Source organism: Mus musculus, chromosome 12, assembly GCF_000001635.26.
Source record: "Mus musculus strain C57BL/6J chromosome 12, GRCm38.p6 C57BL/6J".
Lineage (NCBI taxonomy): Eukaryota > Metazoa > Chordata > Mammalia > Rodentia > Muridae > Mus > Mus musculus.
In genome coordinates this window covers 21,875,615-21,892,051 of record NC_000078.6, presented here as the reverse complement: position 1 = coordinate 21,892,051, position 16,437 = coordinate 21,875,615, and the positions used below count along the sequence as shown (strand labels likewise).

General features: G+C 39.8%; 1 long non-coding RNA gene across 1 annotated transcript; it reads left to right on the top strand.

Annotated features, from left to right (window-relative positions):
* Nucleotides 1-8,445: 8,445 nt before the first annotated feature.
* On the top strand, nt 8,446-10,129 carry Gm40857. Its single transcript, XR_872550.1, has 3 exons — nt 8,446-8,488; nt 8,691-8,751; nt 10,087-10,129. It is a non-coding gene; the product is annotated as a predicted gene, 40857 (long non-coding RNA).
* Nucleotides 10,130-16,437: the final 6,308 nt, after the last annotated feature.

Genomic DNA, 16,437 nt, shown 5'->3' with positions numbered 1-16,437 from the left:
TGTTTGTCTTTGGTTTTGGTTTTTTATTTTTATTTTTGTTTTTTGTTTTTTTTTTTTCAAGACAGGGTTTCTCTGTATAGCCATGTGTGTCCTGGAACTCACTCAGACCAGGCTGGCCTCATACCCAGAAAATCTGCCTGCCTCTGCCTCCCGAGTGCTGGGATTAAAGACGTGTACCACCACGCCTGGCTAAAACCAGTATTTTTATGTGCTTTAATTCTATGTTAAGAAAATGTGCTTTTGCCAGTTGGTTGCCAGCCAGACATATAAATAATATTATACAGATTGTGCAGGCTGTGTTTATATATTTAGGGAATATACATATATGTATAAAATAACAAATGAAAAGAGAGGTAATGAATTTGAAAGAGAACAAGCAGGGATATATGGGTTGGTTTAGAGAATAGAAACGATGAGATTATATTACACTTTCAAAAAATAAAGTAATTTTAAAGTAAGAAAGCATTAAATGGGCTTATTTAAGAGTGTTCCTTTTTGAGAGAGGTCATATAGGCACAATGGAGTCATGTGACTCTGGGTTTCACCAGTTGACAAAACAGGAGTTCTGACCACTCTGGTTGGTTCTTCTATGGCCTTTCACTGTATAGAGGTGGGTTTCCTTAGTGCAAGTACTAAGAACTTATTTCTTCAGAATTCTGGTACATAGTGAATATCAGCTGTAATAAACTGCAGCATGAGATAACCCGTCTTGATTTTTCTAAGTTCCCTTGGCTGAGAGCCTTTCTATATTAGACATTAGAGAGACATTCTATTAAATTTCCTTTCTGTATCCACAGAGAAATTCATTCTGATTTGAGATATGTTTATCTAGAGAACCTGTCCTAATACAAGTGTGATTTTTCTCTACTTAGCCACTGATGGCGATGTGATGGATAAGAAGAGGGCTCAACAGTGTTTCCCTTACATTTCTGGCTTTCCTCCCAGGGTTGGTTAGTACCCATCATCTGGGAAAGGGACCTGCAGTCTCCCTGAGCCCAGTACTGAGCCACAAACAAACTCTTGTTTCCTAAATCCCTCTTTAATGTTCATTGCCTGGGCACTCTCCACCCAGATTAGTAACCCCACTGCACCTTGGGTAATGGGCTATGCAAGCTCTTCCCCTGGATTTCAGGAAGAGGAAGGCAAGTGCTGTGAGGCAAGCTCAGGCAAGGTCTGAAGTCAGGTCCTGCTAATGCAGGATCATTGTTCACAGAGGGCAGGAGCAGGCAGCTGACTAGCCTGAGCTGGAATGTGTTGAGAACTAAAAGGGGGCCCTGGGGAAGAAAGGAAAGGGGGGAAGGCCCACACCCTGCCAGAGTTCCACCTATGTTCTGGACAGAGATGTGGGAGAGCTGCCATACACTCCCTTCTCAGCCCCGGGTGTGCATCTAAGCCTTTGACCCACTCTTTGGGTCTGAACAAGGGGCAGCCCAACCTGGGAGCCCCGGGGCTACTTTCTAAAGCCCTGGGGTTATGTGAGAGAGGGATGAGGGATGAGAGGTTCCCACACTGGTGAGAGTGAGCACAGTGGATCTGGACTGGAGCACATGAAGGCCTTCCATCTGGAGATTAGAAACGGCTCATTACAAGAAAGCCTATCCCATCCTCCAAGCACAGTGGGCCTTGATGAGCAGAGACATTCTATGGTTTTAGAGCTTTATTATAGAAAGGCAGGGAGAAAGAGAGAAGGTAGAAGAGAAAGAGAGGCCCCCCTAGAAGGCTAGAAGGGGGAAAGCTAGATAGAAAGAAAGCAAGAGGGAGAGAGGAGAGGAGAGGAGAAGAAAAAGAGAAAAGAAGGTGGAGAGAGGAGTGAGAGAAGTGAAAGGTAAGAGAACAAAGGAGCGAGATCAAGAGAGATAGGCTGGGCTGAACAGTCCTTTTTATGGTCTTTACTGTTGCTAGGTAACTGGGGAGGAGTTTAGCCTGAAGGTCAGAAGCTTGGGACATTGCCTTTGTGACTTTTAGCCAGGCTTCTCTTGTGGTGGCTGGGGTGGGGGTGGTGGACTGTAACTTAGGCAGGAGCCTGAGTTCCAGAAGCATGAGGGAATTGATGCCTTCCTTGTCAAGTAAGGGAATTATCACCCTTCTGGGGTTCAGACCTCAGCTCAACTGGAGACCAATTTGTCTGTGCATAGCCCAATTCCTCACATGAATGTTGAGTTCTCCCCCAGGGCTGGGAGGGGTGAGAGTCCTCTTGCAGGACAGGCTCAAATGCTAATATAGTGCAAACCACACCTGAGATCTGGAAAAGCTCTGGCCCTGGACTTGAAGCACACTTCAACCTTGAGGAAGGGTGAGATCCACTGGCCAATCAAGGTCTCCACAGGCACGCCTGCCAGTCAGACAAGATGGTGGGATCTTCCGGGTGTCTTTTCCCAAGTTCACTGTGATTGTGCAGGCTTGAATGGTTCTCTGTGTCCTGCTCTGAGCTATGCTGTTGGGTGCTGTGAGAGGACCTCAGGGAAGCTCATTCAAGGCATGGTGAGCACAGGGTTACTGCCCACAGAGGGTAGGGGCAGGGTGCTGAGCAGTGGAAGCTGGGGTGGTGAGTCCTCTCTGGGGCTGGATGGGAAGTATAAGCCATATGTGAGCACCTGTGAGGTCTCTGGTGTTGCTCCTGACTTGCTCCATCAGGGTTGACCTCTGAATAACTTCCCTATCATTGCCCAAATCCTTTGGACCTTAGTTAGGCTGGCTTGTGAAAACACGGGTGGTTTCTTTGAGTCTGTAGCACACATGTCCAAACCCCTTTGTCTTTTAGTATACATTACAAAGACAGGTAAAAATCTAATAGGTCTGATTTCATACATTATACTTGTTTTTGTTTTGTTTAGGTTTTGTTAATTTTTTTCTGTTGCAGTTTTTCATATTTTTTACTTCATATGTTTAGTGATTTGGTTATTATTTGGCAAAGGGACTTTAATAATTTCAGAATTTTTTTATGGTTTTATTGAAAAATGATAGACTTCTGAGAGGATATTCTTCTATTCTAATCGTTTGTAATTTTCGCCTTCACATATTTTCCGAAGTCCCAGTTGTTTATTGCCATGAACCTTTTAGAATCCACATTTTTTTGACTGAGATATTGAAGGAAGATGAAATATTGTAACTTGTTTAAGAGCCCACGGGCCCGGCCTGGGACTGAGAACAAAGCAGAACAGCCCCCAGGCATGCCAGGGCAGGGCTGCTGTTAAGGCATTCCTAAGAACATCTTGGCTGTAAAGATGAAAAGGTATTCAAGGACAAATAGGGCTACATTATCTGGGTTGACACCATCTGGCCGGAACCTCCCCTCAATCTGAGGACAAGCAGGGTTATCTCCTCTGAGTCATCACCACCTGGCCGGAACCTCCCCTCTGTCTATTACCCCTTGGCGCCCGGTAAAGCCATACATCAACTGGTTGTTATATGAACAAAGATAAGCCCCCAGCCCACAGGAACAAAACCCAAGGAACAAAGCCCTGATGCCTCTTCTTGCTGACCTGTAACCTTTATCTTTCTGTCACTGTTTAAACGAACCAATCCCATACCTTTGTCAAAATAACTCTTACTCCTAACCCTTTGCTTCTTTAAAAACCCCTAGCTTCCCAGCCCCAGGGTCGACTCCCCTGCCTCTTGCATGAGGTACATGTCAGCCCAGAGCTCTGTCAATAAAGCCTCGCAGGTCTTGCAACAAGAGAGGATTCTTGTGTTCATGGGTGCTTCCTGTCCCTGGACTAGAGTGGGGGTCCCCATATTTGGGGGTCCTACAATATCAATTTTTTCTCTTCATCTTGAATCCCTGAGATTCTATCTTCCTTTCCTGTTCTGCGGGTGAACCTTGCCTCTGTAGTTGTCAGTGTACAGTTAATCTCATGTCCTGCTCTTAGGGACTTAGCAACAGCTTATGTCATTTCCTGCCTCCATCCCCTGTGTTTGTTGTCAGGTGTGCTTTATATACATGGACCACCAGCTATAGCAGCTCTCTGTTTTTGTTCCCTGTCTCTGTTCTCTGCACATGTACACTCTCTGTCATCTCTCCCCTCATGGCTCTCTTTCTCCTCCCTGTCTGTGTGCCTGTCTGCAGGTCCTCTTGTGTACTTCTATCCCTTCCCCAGGTTCTCACTCCTCTCCCTTCCCCCAAAAAATCTCTTTTGCACTTTATCTGTTGCATGCTCTAATTTCTCAGACCTGCTGTGATGAGATAGCTTGGATTTCTTGGTTGCAATTGTTCCTGGCTGTTACTCTATGTTGCTATGCTGGTGTGTAGCCATCTCTGTTTGGGTGATTATTGACCTAGATACTGGCCTCTGGGTTTGGCTTTTTGGGTGGGAGTTTTGTTCCTGGGTTACTCTTTGATGCATGAATTTGAAGATAGTGTTCACTGACAGTTTCCTATTTTACTGACCTGTTTGGTGGGTATGGTCAACAGGGGATGCTTTGTGATATTAAAATCTGGGAGAAGAGACAGGCAGGAACAGAAGATCTTAGTAATCCACAAGGAGACATAGTCAGGAGAGAGGTCAAGCAGCCCATGGTGTTTAATACAATGTTGGAACAACTGGGAAAATTGAATCTGGGGTAAATCAATCAATCATGAAGTTGATCTATGGAAGCTTACCTTGTGTCCTTTCAGGCATGGAATGTGGTTGAACAGGGAGTATCTGCCCAAGTGGGGGCTGAGACACAGGGATGAGGCAGGAATGGATGGGCAGTGGGGATCGTCTATGGTGTTTATAGGAGGCTTGCACAGGAGGAGAGGAAATTTCCACTGCTCCTCTGTTCCAGTGGTAACGGCAGCTGATAATAGTGTCTGCAGTAACAGATAGTGAGGTAGGTCTTTGGACAAAGTCTAGTCTACAGACAGGCATGGTTGTGGTTAACCAGGAGTTTCTGTCTATAATCAGGGGCTTAGGAACAGAGATGAGTTTGTAAATCCCAAAGAGTTTGCTTTTTGAGAATGTACATTTGTACATTCCAGCAAAAATCCCATGACAAAATCCCCTTATGAACAGCCAGTTAAGGTACATCAGCAGGGTCAAGCTACATAGAGATAACTAAGACCTCCTATAGAAAACAAAAACAGAAACAGCTTACCCATCATGGTTGACAGATTTTTCCCCCCTTGCTTCGTTCCTGCACATTATGCCAGACATACACTTTTTAAAATATTAACAATGCTGATTTGTGTGCAAACTCCCCACTCTTGTTGTAACTACAATAAATACTCAAAACCTCTAGACTTGATCTCTCAGTTTGTACCTAATGGGAGTTTGACTGCTGAGAGTCCTTGTTACTGAGCTCATAAAAAAGACCTCTGTGTGTTTGCATTGCAATAGGCTCTGTGCTGGTCATTGCAGTTTCTGTGAGTTGGGCATAAAACCTTGATGCTTTGACTGGAACCCCAAGACCCTCTGGACTCCCATCTGAAGGGTTGAAAGACCTCTGTTAAGATGTGTCATTGCTGTTTGAATGTGGAACTCCAGTGAAGTGGAAATGCTGGAGAGTCATGGCATGAAAGGGCTAGGAAGATGTTCCAGGGCCTGGAACAGGGGTCGTGTGCCCCTGGTCTTAATTTCTGGGAAGTTAGAGCAGTCTTGGAACCGTGTTCCATGGCTCACAGCTGCCATCCTGTCTTCATTTTCTCCTCTGTACAAGTGGTGGAATCTGCTGAGTAGCCTTCACCGCCCCTCGTGGCCCTCTATTATGTGTGTGCCACTTTAGTATTCCCTTACTGAGAGAGGAAGTGAGACTGTCTCCATCCCAATTGATATAGTTACTCACCCTCCAACTTGGGTTAAGTCCTTCTTATCAAGAGGACCTGTACCCATTAAATTGCCCCTGACGGAGAGCTCTTTATGACCGCATTCAGGGCAAAATCAGACTCTGCAAAACAGGGTGGAAAGGACAAAGACCTCATTTTTCCCCCTTCTAGACAACCCTGTTCTCAGTCTGTTCTGAGTCTTCTTTCTTAACTACAGTCCCATCCACTTTTCTCCCTTCTACCTGCCTCTTCTGTCTCTTTCATACCCCCTTCTGTGTGAGATTCAACCATGCTCATTTGTGCCTTGTCTTGTTTACTGTCTTTCCGACTATGAAGTGCAGTGTGGGTATCCTGTACTTATGGATTTTATTCACTTGTAAGTGAGTATGTACATGCATGTCCTTTTGGGCCTGAGTTACCTCATTCTAGATATTAGTTTCTAATTGTACCCATTTCTCTACAAAATTCATGATGTCCTTGTTTTTTATATCTGAGTAGCATCCCATTTTGTAAATGAAACATGTTTTTTTGTGTCCACATTTCAGTTGAGGAACATCTGCCTTCTTTCCTTTTTCTAACTTTTATAAATAAAGTGGCTATGAACTTAGTGGAGCAAATGCCCTTGTGTGTATATACCTATGAAGGTACCCTAAGTGTAGCACTTCCTCCTGCTTGTATGTTTTAAATTAATGGAAGGAGTATTCAACGTGTTTCCTCATCCCAGGATGGAACTTTAAACAAAAGCTGCTGCAAATGTGGTCCAAGGGAGGCAGGGTCCATTAATTTAGAAGCCAAACTTCACAGGATCATCCACATTGTGCCGCTTCTGGAAACTGAAAGATGAAAATACTATGGTCATACATACCTTCTCTATGGTTTCAGTTTAGCACCACTCCAGCCATCTTTTGACAAAGTCAGGATCCCAGGGAAGACTCTTGTTTGAGTTCCTTGCATTTAGGTGGTGAAGTTGATGCTTGAGTTGCATTTTGTGACCACAGGTTGTGGAGAAAACTAACACATTGAGAAATCTGCCATGGAGAGATGCTTACAGGGAGATGAAATACCCAAACTGAGAGATGTATGAGAAGTTATAGGAAGAGCACCATCTATGCCTTAAGCAATTGAAGTCCAATGTGTTTGAGACAAAGCTATAGGATTTGGTGTTTGCCCTGCTGTTTTTCTTGCCTTTGTCCAATCTTCTCTCCCTGTGTGCACATTCCTATTGATTGGAATGGGAAGGGGTATTCAATGCCATTTTATGTTGGAAAGATATAAATTGCTGTTTGATTTTGCAACTTTGCTTTCTGATGTGGCTGTCAAGATATTGTCTTGAGTGTCAGCAGAGACTTTAGACATTTGAACAGTTCAGGAGCCTTTCTAGATTCATCGTGAGGAATATGAAAGTGTATATACACTCAAAATTTTCCTTTTTCTTTCTTTCTTTTTTTTGTTTATCCTATAATTTAGAAATTCATTATCACCCTGATCACTGTCCCTACTCTAGGTCCCTGCCCTCAAGATTCCCTCCTCCCAATCTCCTCTGTTTCTCCTTTGAGTGGGGTTGGGGCCCCCTATGTACCCCATGGGCACATAGATTATAGTCTATTTTTTAGGATGGCATATGCTCATGACATCAATACTGCCTGAGGGTTCAGAGTCATTGTATTCTGGGTGTTGATGTTTCCCCAAACTCTTGTATTTGTTTTGAAATTTTTAAATAAATAGGAGTGTTTGGCCTGTGTGTGTGAATATGAATATCATGTGTGCCACATCGTTAGTGTTGTTTGAAGGTGGAATCAGAACTCCTGTTCATAAAGCCATGGGTCACGTAAATGCTAGTAATTGACAACTGTTATCTGGAAGACCAGCAAGAGCTTTCCACGGCTGAGTTATCGCTCTCTGAGTTAAAGCTGCCTTATGCTGCTTTTTTGTTCTACACTTATATTAATAATATTTTCATCTGTCCATTGGTCCATTAAATGTGCCTTGATTGCTAGTAAAGTTTTACTAATGTTGCAGTTTAAAGCGGTACACTTCCTGTTTCTGCTAGATGAGTACAGAAGTGCAGGGAATGTATACTTCTTTGTAGGAACTGTAGTAAACAACTGAGTTCTTTCTATCATTTTTGTCTCCGTGGTTGATTTTTGCAGTGGAGTAAGGGTCTTAATATGTAACCTTTGCTGTCCTGGAATGTGTTACATAGAACAGACAGGGATCCAGCTCAGTGACGTATACCTGCCCGTGACTCTGGGATTAAAGACATGAATGAACACATACATCTTGCTTGTCCATGATTTTTCTCGTTAGTGATTCTTCTTACAATTTCTGGGATGTGTCCTCATTACTGTTGATCTATTTCACCCTACATCTCCCTCTCAATTGGAATTCCTCTGGAAAGTCTTTACCCTATTTATTTAAAATGTTCATAAGCAACACAGGTGAACCTTCAACTCAATTTCCTTTAAAATGTTATGGTACTTACATTATAACTTCTGTGTCAGGAAGTCAGTGGAGGAAGCACCAGAATTACATGAATATATGGTCAAGGAAGCGTACATTTGCTTCACAGTGATGTCAGTATTGTGCTTTGTGATGTACACATGTATGGGATATTTTAGGATGCAGTGACTTATGATGATGTGCATGTGAACTTCACTGGGGAAGAGTGGAATTTGCTGGATCCTTCCCAGAAGAGTCTCTACAAAGATGTGATGCTGGAGACCTACTGGAACCTCACTGTTATAGGTATGACTGTGAATTTTCTTTTGCTTTTCAAAATAGTGGGAAGACATGTCTCTTGGTGAGTGATGGTGCTCTGTTATTACAATTGAGAACAAGGAAGACTGAGCTGAATAAATAGTGTCCAGTGATGTGAAAATTCACAGTACCTTTAATTTTGCCTTATTTCCAATACTGTATCATTCATTATTCTGGTATTGTCTTTTAGGCTACACTTGGGAAAACCATCATATTGAAAGACATTGTCAAAGTTCAAGAAGAAATGAAAGGTAATTTTCGCATGAAAGCGTATGCAATTATGCCTCTAAGGAAATTTTACTATGATATGGAAGCTCTAAATCAAAGCAGGAGTGTAAAATGTCAATACTTGAAGTATAACTATAATTACAATATTTTTTAATATTTATTTATTTATTGTATATAAGTACACTGTAGCTGTCCGCAGATACTCCTGAAGAGGGCATCAAATTTTGTTACAGATGGTTATGAGCCACCATGTGGTTGCCAGGATTTGAACTCAGGACCTTCAGGAAGAGCACTCTGTGCTCTTTACCACTGAGCCATCACACCAGCCCTAATTATACTATTCTTAAAAAAATGTACTACCTAGATATAGTTATCTGATTTATCTATCAAAGCATTCCTTTTTTTTAAAAAAAAGACAAGGAAACATTGCCTTAAAGGATACCTTTATTCAATTTGTACCTCTACTAGAGCTATACTGATCTGACAATGTGTATAGACTCACAAGACTTAGATATTGCACATCGAATAGTGATAAATATATTTGCAAAACCTCCCGATAAGCAAATAATCCATGGGAAAGTTGGTGATACTCATATTCTTATAGTGAAATTGATCATTTGTTTAGGGTACAGTTTATGAGAGTCAAGAGTGTTGTCATAGGAGAAACCTTAATTCATGTATTACACGTCTATGAGGAACAAAAAGTCAAACAGTGTGAATGCAGTGTGGAAACCTTTCATCTGTTACTCTTCTATTAATATATATATCATGTGTCACAAGTGATAAAAGCCATGTGAGCATAGGGATATTGAAAGAAGCAATGTACTGCTTTCTATCCCAGAACTGTGAGAAAATTGTCAGATTCTATCTTTGGTAGACATTCTGAATATGATAAAAGTTTGCAATGAATTGGTTTTCTAATTTTACTGGGAACTTCCCCAAGCTCACACTGTAGAAAATCTTTATGGGTACTAGGAATTTGAAAATTCTTTTGTTTGTCCTGGTTTACATTCAAATGTGGTACAATTCACACTACAGAAAAAAATATGAAAGCATTTACTGTTATAAAGCTATGAGTTGTTCTATTTTCCTCATATAGATGCAATACATCAAACAAATATCCCGTATAAAAAGGATGTTATAAATGTTAGCCATGTAATAACCATCACAGATATCTCAAAAGATGCAAAACAACCCATAATGAGGAAAAGCAGCATGAACATATAAAGTGATAAAACCAGATGATCTGGTACATCATTATCATTAAACCAATTTGTAAACTTTATTCATCTTGATGAAATGATTGAACAGCGAAATTAATGTAGTAAACATATCACATGTGCCAATTTTCATTGCAGGTATGAAAGTAATCATAGTGGAGAGAAACTCTATGAATGTAATGAACGTTCTAAAGCCTTTTCATGTCCCAGTCATCTCCAATGTCATAAAAAAAGACAAATTGGAGAGAAAACACATGAACATAACCAATGTGGTAAAACCTTTCCAACACCCAGTCATCTTCAATATCATAAAAGAACCCATACTGGAGAGAAACCTTATGAATGTCATCAATGTGGTCAAGCTTTTAAAAAATGCAGTAATCTCCAATATCATAAAAGAATACATACTGGAGAGAAACCCTATGAATGTATTCAATGTGGTAAATCCTTTACAAGTCACAATGGTCTCCAATATCATAAAAGAACACATACTGGAGAGAAACCCTATGAATGTAATCAATGTGGTAAAGCCTTTGCACGTCACAGTCATCTCCAACGTCATAAAAGAACACATACTGGAGAGAAACCCTATGAATGTAATCAATGTGGTAAAGCCTTTTCAGGTCACAATGTTCTCCAATCTCATCAAAGAACACATACTGGAGAGAAACCCTATGAATGTAATCAATGTGGTAAAGCCTTTGCACGTCACAGTCATCTCCAATGTCATAAAAGAACACATACTGGAGAGAAACCCTATGAATGTAATCAATGTGGTAAAGCCTTTACAAATCACAATGGTCTCCAATATCATAAAAGAACACATACTGGAGAGAAACCCTATGAATGTAATCAATGTGGTAAAGCCTTTGCACATCTCAATCATCTCCCATGTCATAAAGAACACATACTGGAGAGAAACCCTATGATGTATTCATGTGGTACCTTTTCAAAACACAGTCATCTCCAATGTCATAAAAGATCACATACTGGAGAGAAACCCTATGAATGTAATCAATGTGGTAAAGCCTTTTGCAGATCACAATGTTTCACAATGTCATAAAAGAACACATACTGGAGAGAAACCCTATGAAGGTAATCAATGTGGTAAAGCATTTTCACAACACAGTCGTTTAAAATGTCATAAAAGAACACATACTGGAGAGAAACCCTATGAATGTAATCAATGTGGTAAAGCGGTTGCACAACACAGTAGTTTAAAATGTCATCACAGAACACATACTGGAGAGAAACCCTATGAATGTAATCAATGTGGTAAAGCCTTTTCACGTCACAGTTGTCTCCAATATCATAAAAGAACACATACTGGAGAGAAACCCTATGAATGTAATCAATGTGGTAAAGCCTTTTCAGGTCACAGTCATCTCCAATATCATAAAAGAACACATACTGGAGAGAAACCCTATGAATGTAATCAATGTGGTAAAGCCTTTGCACGACTCAGTAGTTTAAAATGTCATCACAGATCACATACTGGAGAGAAACCCTATGAATGTAATCAATGTGGTAAAGCCTTTTTACAACACAGTCATCTCCAACGTCATAAGAGAACACATACTGGAGAGAAACCCTATGAATGTAATCAATGTGGTAAATCCTTTACAAGTCACAATGGTCTCCAATATCATAAAAGAACACATACTGGAGAGAAACCCTATGAATGTAATCAATGTGGTAAAGCCTTTGCACGTCACAGTCATCTCCAATGTCATAAGAGAACACATACTGGAGAGAAACCCTAAGAATGTAATTGGTAAAGCCTTTGCATGCCACAGTCATCTCCAACGTCAGAAAACTAAACGTACTGGAGAGAAGCCCTATGAATGTTATCAATGTGGTAAAGCCTTTGCAGGTCACAGTCATCTCCAATATCATAAAAGAACACATACTTTCCTTATATAGCTGTCTCTTGTGAGGCTATTCCAATACCTGGCAAACACAGAAGTGGATGCTCACAGTCATCTATTGGATGGAACACAGGGCCGTCATTGGAGGAGCTAGAGAAAGTTCCCAGGGAGCTGAAGGGGTCTATATCCCTGTAGGCAGAACAACAATAGAAACTAACCAATACCCCCAGAGCTCATGTCTCTAGCTGCATATGTAGCAGAAGATGGCCTAGTCAGCCATCATTGGGAAGAGAGGCCCCTTGGTCTTGCAAAATTTTTAAGTCCCAGTACAGGGGAATGCCAGGGCCCAGACGTGGGAGTGGGTGGGTAGGGGAGCAGTGTTGGGGGAGTGTATAGGGGGACTTTCAGGATAGCTTTTTAAATGTAAATGAAGAAAATATCTAATAAAAGATTGAAATATAAAAAAAAACATACTGGAGAGAAACTCTATGAATGTAATCAATGTAGTAAAGCCTTTGCAGGTCACAATTGTCTCCAGTATCATAAAAGAACCCATAATGGAGAGAAACCTTAGAAATGTAATCAATGTGATAAAGCTTTTTCTCAAAGTTATTGTCTCTATAATCAATGTGTTAAAGACTTTTTACAACTTTATAGTTTCCATTATTTTTAAAGAACACGTAGAAGACAGAGACCTTAAGAAGGTAATCGGTGTTGTAAAGCATTTGATGACACGATCATCTACGATGACATAAAAGATCACATACAAGTGAGAACCCATGTCAGTGTTATGAATGTAGTAAAGCCTTTGCATGTCATAGTTCTTTAGGCACACACAAGACAAACCGACAGGTGGAGAAACCCCAATTTAAACGTTTGCTTTTCTGAGAGTTGGTTTGGTCATGAAATCTGTTCCTAGCCATTGAAAGGCTGAGGGAGAAACCCTCTGAGTATATTTAGTAAAGCCTTTGCACAATTTTGTAGTTATGTTCATCATGGAAGAATTTTAACTGGGTAGAAACATTGTGAATCTATTTAGTATGGTGAAGCTTTTTCATTGAGCTTCTTTTTATGTATATTCTTCTTTTTATGAGACTATTCATACTGGTGACAGATGCTATGAATGTCAGCAGTGTGGTAAAGCCTTTGCATTGTTGGGTCCAGTCAGGTTCAACACAACTCACACTCCAGGACAATGCAAAGGATAAGAATTTATTGGGCTGGGGGTTGGTGGTACACTTCTTTAATCCTAGCACTCGGGAGGCAGATGCAGGCAGATTGCTGAGTTCGAAGCCCGACTAGTCTAGAGTGCATTCCAGGAGAGCCAGGGCTACACAGTGAAACCCTGTTTGGGAAAACAGAAAAAGGAAAAAAAAAAGAATTTATTGAGGATTTTTGCATCTATATTCATAAGGGATGCAAAAATCCTCAATAAAATTCTCACTAACCGAATCCAAGAACACATTAAAGCAATCATCTATCCTGACCAAGTAGGTTTTATTCCAGGGATGCAGGGATGGTTTAATATATGGAAATCCATCAATGTCATTAATAGTCTCCCCACCAAAAAAAGCCCAGGACCAGATGGGCTTAGTGCAGAGTTCTATCAGACCTTCAAAGAAGATCTAATCCCAGTTCTTCACAAACTATTCCACAAAATAGAAACAGAAGGTACTCTATCCAAATCATTCTATGAAGCCACAATTACTCTGATACCTAAACCACAAAAAGATCCAACAAAGATATAGAACTTCAGACCAATATCCCTTAAGAATATTGATGCAAAAATCCTCAATAAAGTTCTTGCTAACCGAATCCAAGAACACATCAAACAATCTTTATTTTTTGGTCCCTTCTGTTTGGTGTTTTGATGATTCTTGTGTTTTCTTTTTGTTAGGAAGTTTTTCTTCTAGGATTTGGTTGTCAATACTTTCTGAGACTTTGAGGGAGGATTCTCCTTCCTCTCTTCCTAAGTATTCTTATGTTTAGTCCTTTTACAATGTCCTGGATTTCCATGATATTTTATATTAGGAAGATTTAGACTTATCGTTTTCATTTTCTGATTTACCCATTCCTTCTATTGCTTATTCAATGATTGAGATTTTTCTTCCGTATCTGTGTTCTGTGGGTGAACCTTGCCTCTGTAGTTGCTTTTTGCAGTCCTAAATTTTTATTTCCACTATTTCCTAAGATTTAGTTTTCTTTTTTGTTTATATTTCCACTTTTATGTATTGGATAGTTTTGTTTACTTCACCCGTTGGTGTGTTCTTTCTTGGCTTTATTTATAGGAATTTTGGCTTCCTCTACTTTTTGGTTTGTGTTTTCTTGGACTTCTTTGTGGAATTTATTGATTTCCTCCAATTTTTTTTCTGTTTTCCTGGATTTCTCTAAGTGATTTGGTCATTTCCTCTTTAAGGAACTCTGTCATCTCCATACATTTGGGGTTATAGTGTTTTTCTTGTAATTTAGCTTTGTTGGAATATTTAACACCTTCTTTGACAATATAAATGAGCTCAGAGTCATTAGCCAGAGAGTGATAAATGCTGGTCCTTATTACATTATCGAGTACCAATGTCATGGAATGGAATGGCGCTATCTAAGCTAAGTATTCAGCTTAGATTTAATCAGATGTGTGATTAATTCCAAGGTTTTTCTTTCTCCTTATACTGGACAGGTAGCCAAGTGAGGCATTTTTTGAAAGAGTTACTTTTTGTGAGACACCTGTTTTTATCACTATCCTTGGGGTCACCATTATAAAAAAAAAGACCTGATGGTGACAGGGTGAGCAACTTTGTAGTTTTTCAGCGTGTATTTATTCATGTCAGGTGAATGAAGAAAGACCAGATTGATATATATGCAAATTGGGGACTTTAGCTTGACCCAGGGAATATTGAATTTCTGATTTTGGAGATATGTCCAATGCACCTTCAGGGTTTAGTCAGCTCAGACGATTATGACACAGGCCATTGGCTGTAGTTGTGTGTCATGTGACAGATCACAGTAACTGATATTGCACACAGGAGCCAGGTCAAAGAGTATTGAATTAATGCCATTTTTTTCTGCCAGATAGCACACACACACACACACACACATATGGACAGAGAGACAAGGCAGTCCTCTGCTACACATGTGCCTGGTGTAATGAGCCAACCCTGGATGCTCCTTGGTTTTTGGCTGGGAGGTCTGAAATGTCCAGGTTAGCTCACAGTTTTGTTCTTCCTATCCGGTTGCCATCCTCTTCAGCCCCTGAAGTCAGTACACTGACCTGTCCTTATGTGACATTTCCCCCTACAACAATATATCAATATATAGCTATATATCGATCTATATATTTCTATATCTATCTATTCATCTCTATATCTATATATCATCTATAGATCTTCAATCTATACATGTATATATCTATATATCACCTATAAATCTATATATCTACATATCTATACATCTATATGTATATATCTATATATCTATACACTTATCTATACACTATATAGCTATATATCCATACATATATCACTAAATCTATACATATATCATCTATATATTCATATAGATATAAATCTATATATAAAAGTCTATATATCTTTAAATTTATATATGTATATATATTATATATATATATATATTAATCTATCTATCCATCTATCTATCTATCTATAAGCCTGTCTATATGTTTCACTTGATGTAGCCTTGTCTAAAAGGACAGTTATGTTCTAAGTTTTAGACGTTCAGCCTGAGAGGAAACAGTATGAGTAACATTTGATCTAATACCAGATCCTCGACTCTGGGCCCATATTTTACGATAATTTTGGGGATTATGATTACATCATTCCTACCTCCTGTGATCAATCAGTAAACACATCTAATGCCTGCAGCTGGCAAGAAGAAAGGTTGATGGCATTTCAGTTCCCAGCCTTGGTGTCTTTGGAAGAGACCATGAAGGAGAGGGAAGAGGAAGCAGGAAAAAGGTCCCATGGGTGGATGGATTGGGAGAGCATAGCCAGGGCTATCCTGAGAGTATGAGCAGCCTGGGCAGAATATGGCAAGTGAGCCGGGCGTGGTGGCACTCGCCTTTAATCCCAGCACTTGGGAAGCAGAGGCAGGCAGGTTTCTGAGTTCTAGGCCAGCCTGGTCTACAAAGTAAGTTCCAGGACAGCCAGGGCAATAAAGAGAAACCCTGTCTCGAAAAAAAATTTTAAAAAAATAAAAATAAAAAAAAGAATATGGCGAGTGATATCTCACAGTTCTTAGTAAAGAACTAGAGAAATTAGCATAGTGTAATGGTACCTACCCCATGCTGGTGCTTTAATGCTTATAATAATAATTATTATTAATAATTATTTTATTATTTCATAATATTTCATATTATTATTTACTATATTATTTAATATTATTTCTTATTTTATTATTTCATATTATTTCTTATTATTATTTCTTACCATTAGTTTATTATCATTTCTCCTCTTACTCATATTATTTTTATTATTATTTCATGCCTCTATAATTTATGTGGTGGTAAGAAATCCACAAGTAATATTTACCACAACAAGTTGTCTGTAAAAACAGCTTGTGCCCAATGACTGAAATGCAATTGAAAGTAAGATGTGGTTTTACACACTTG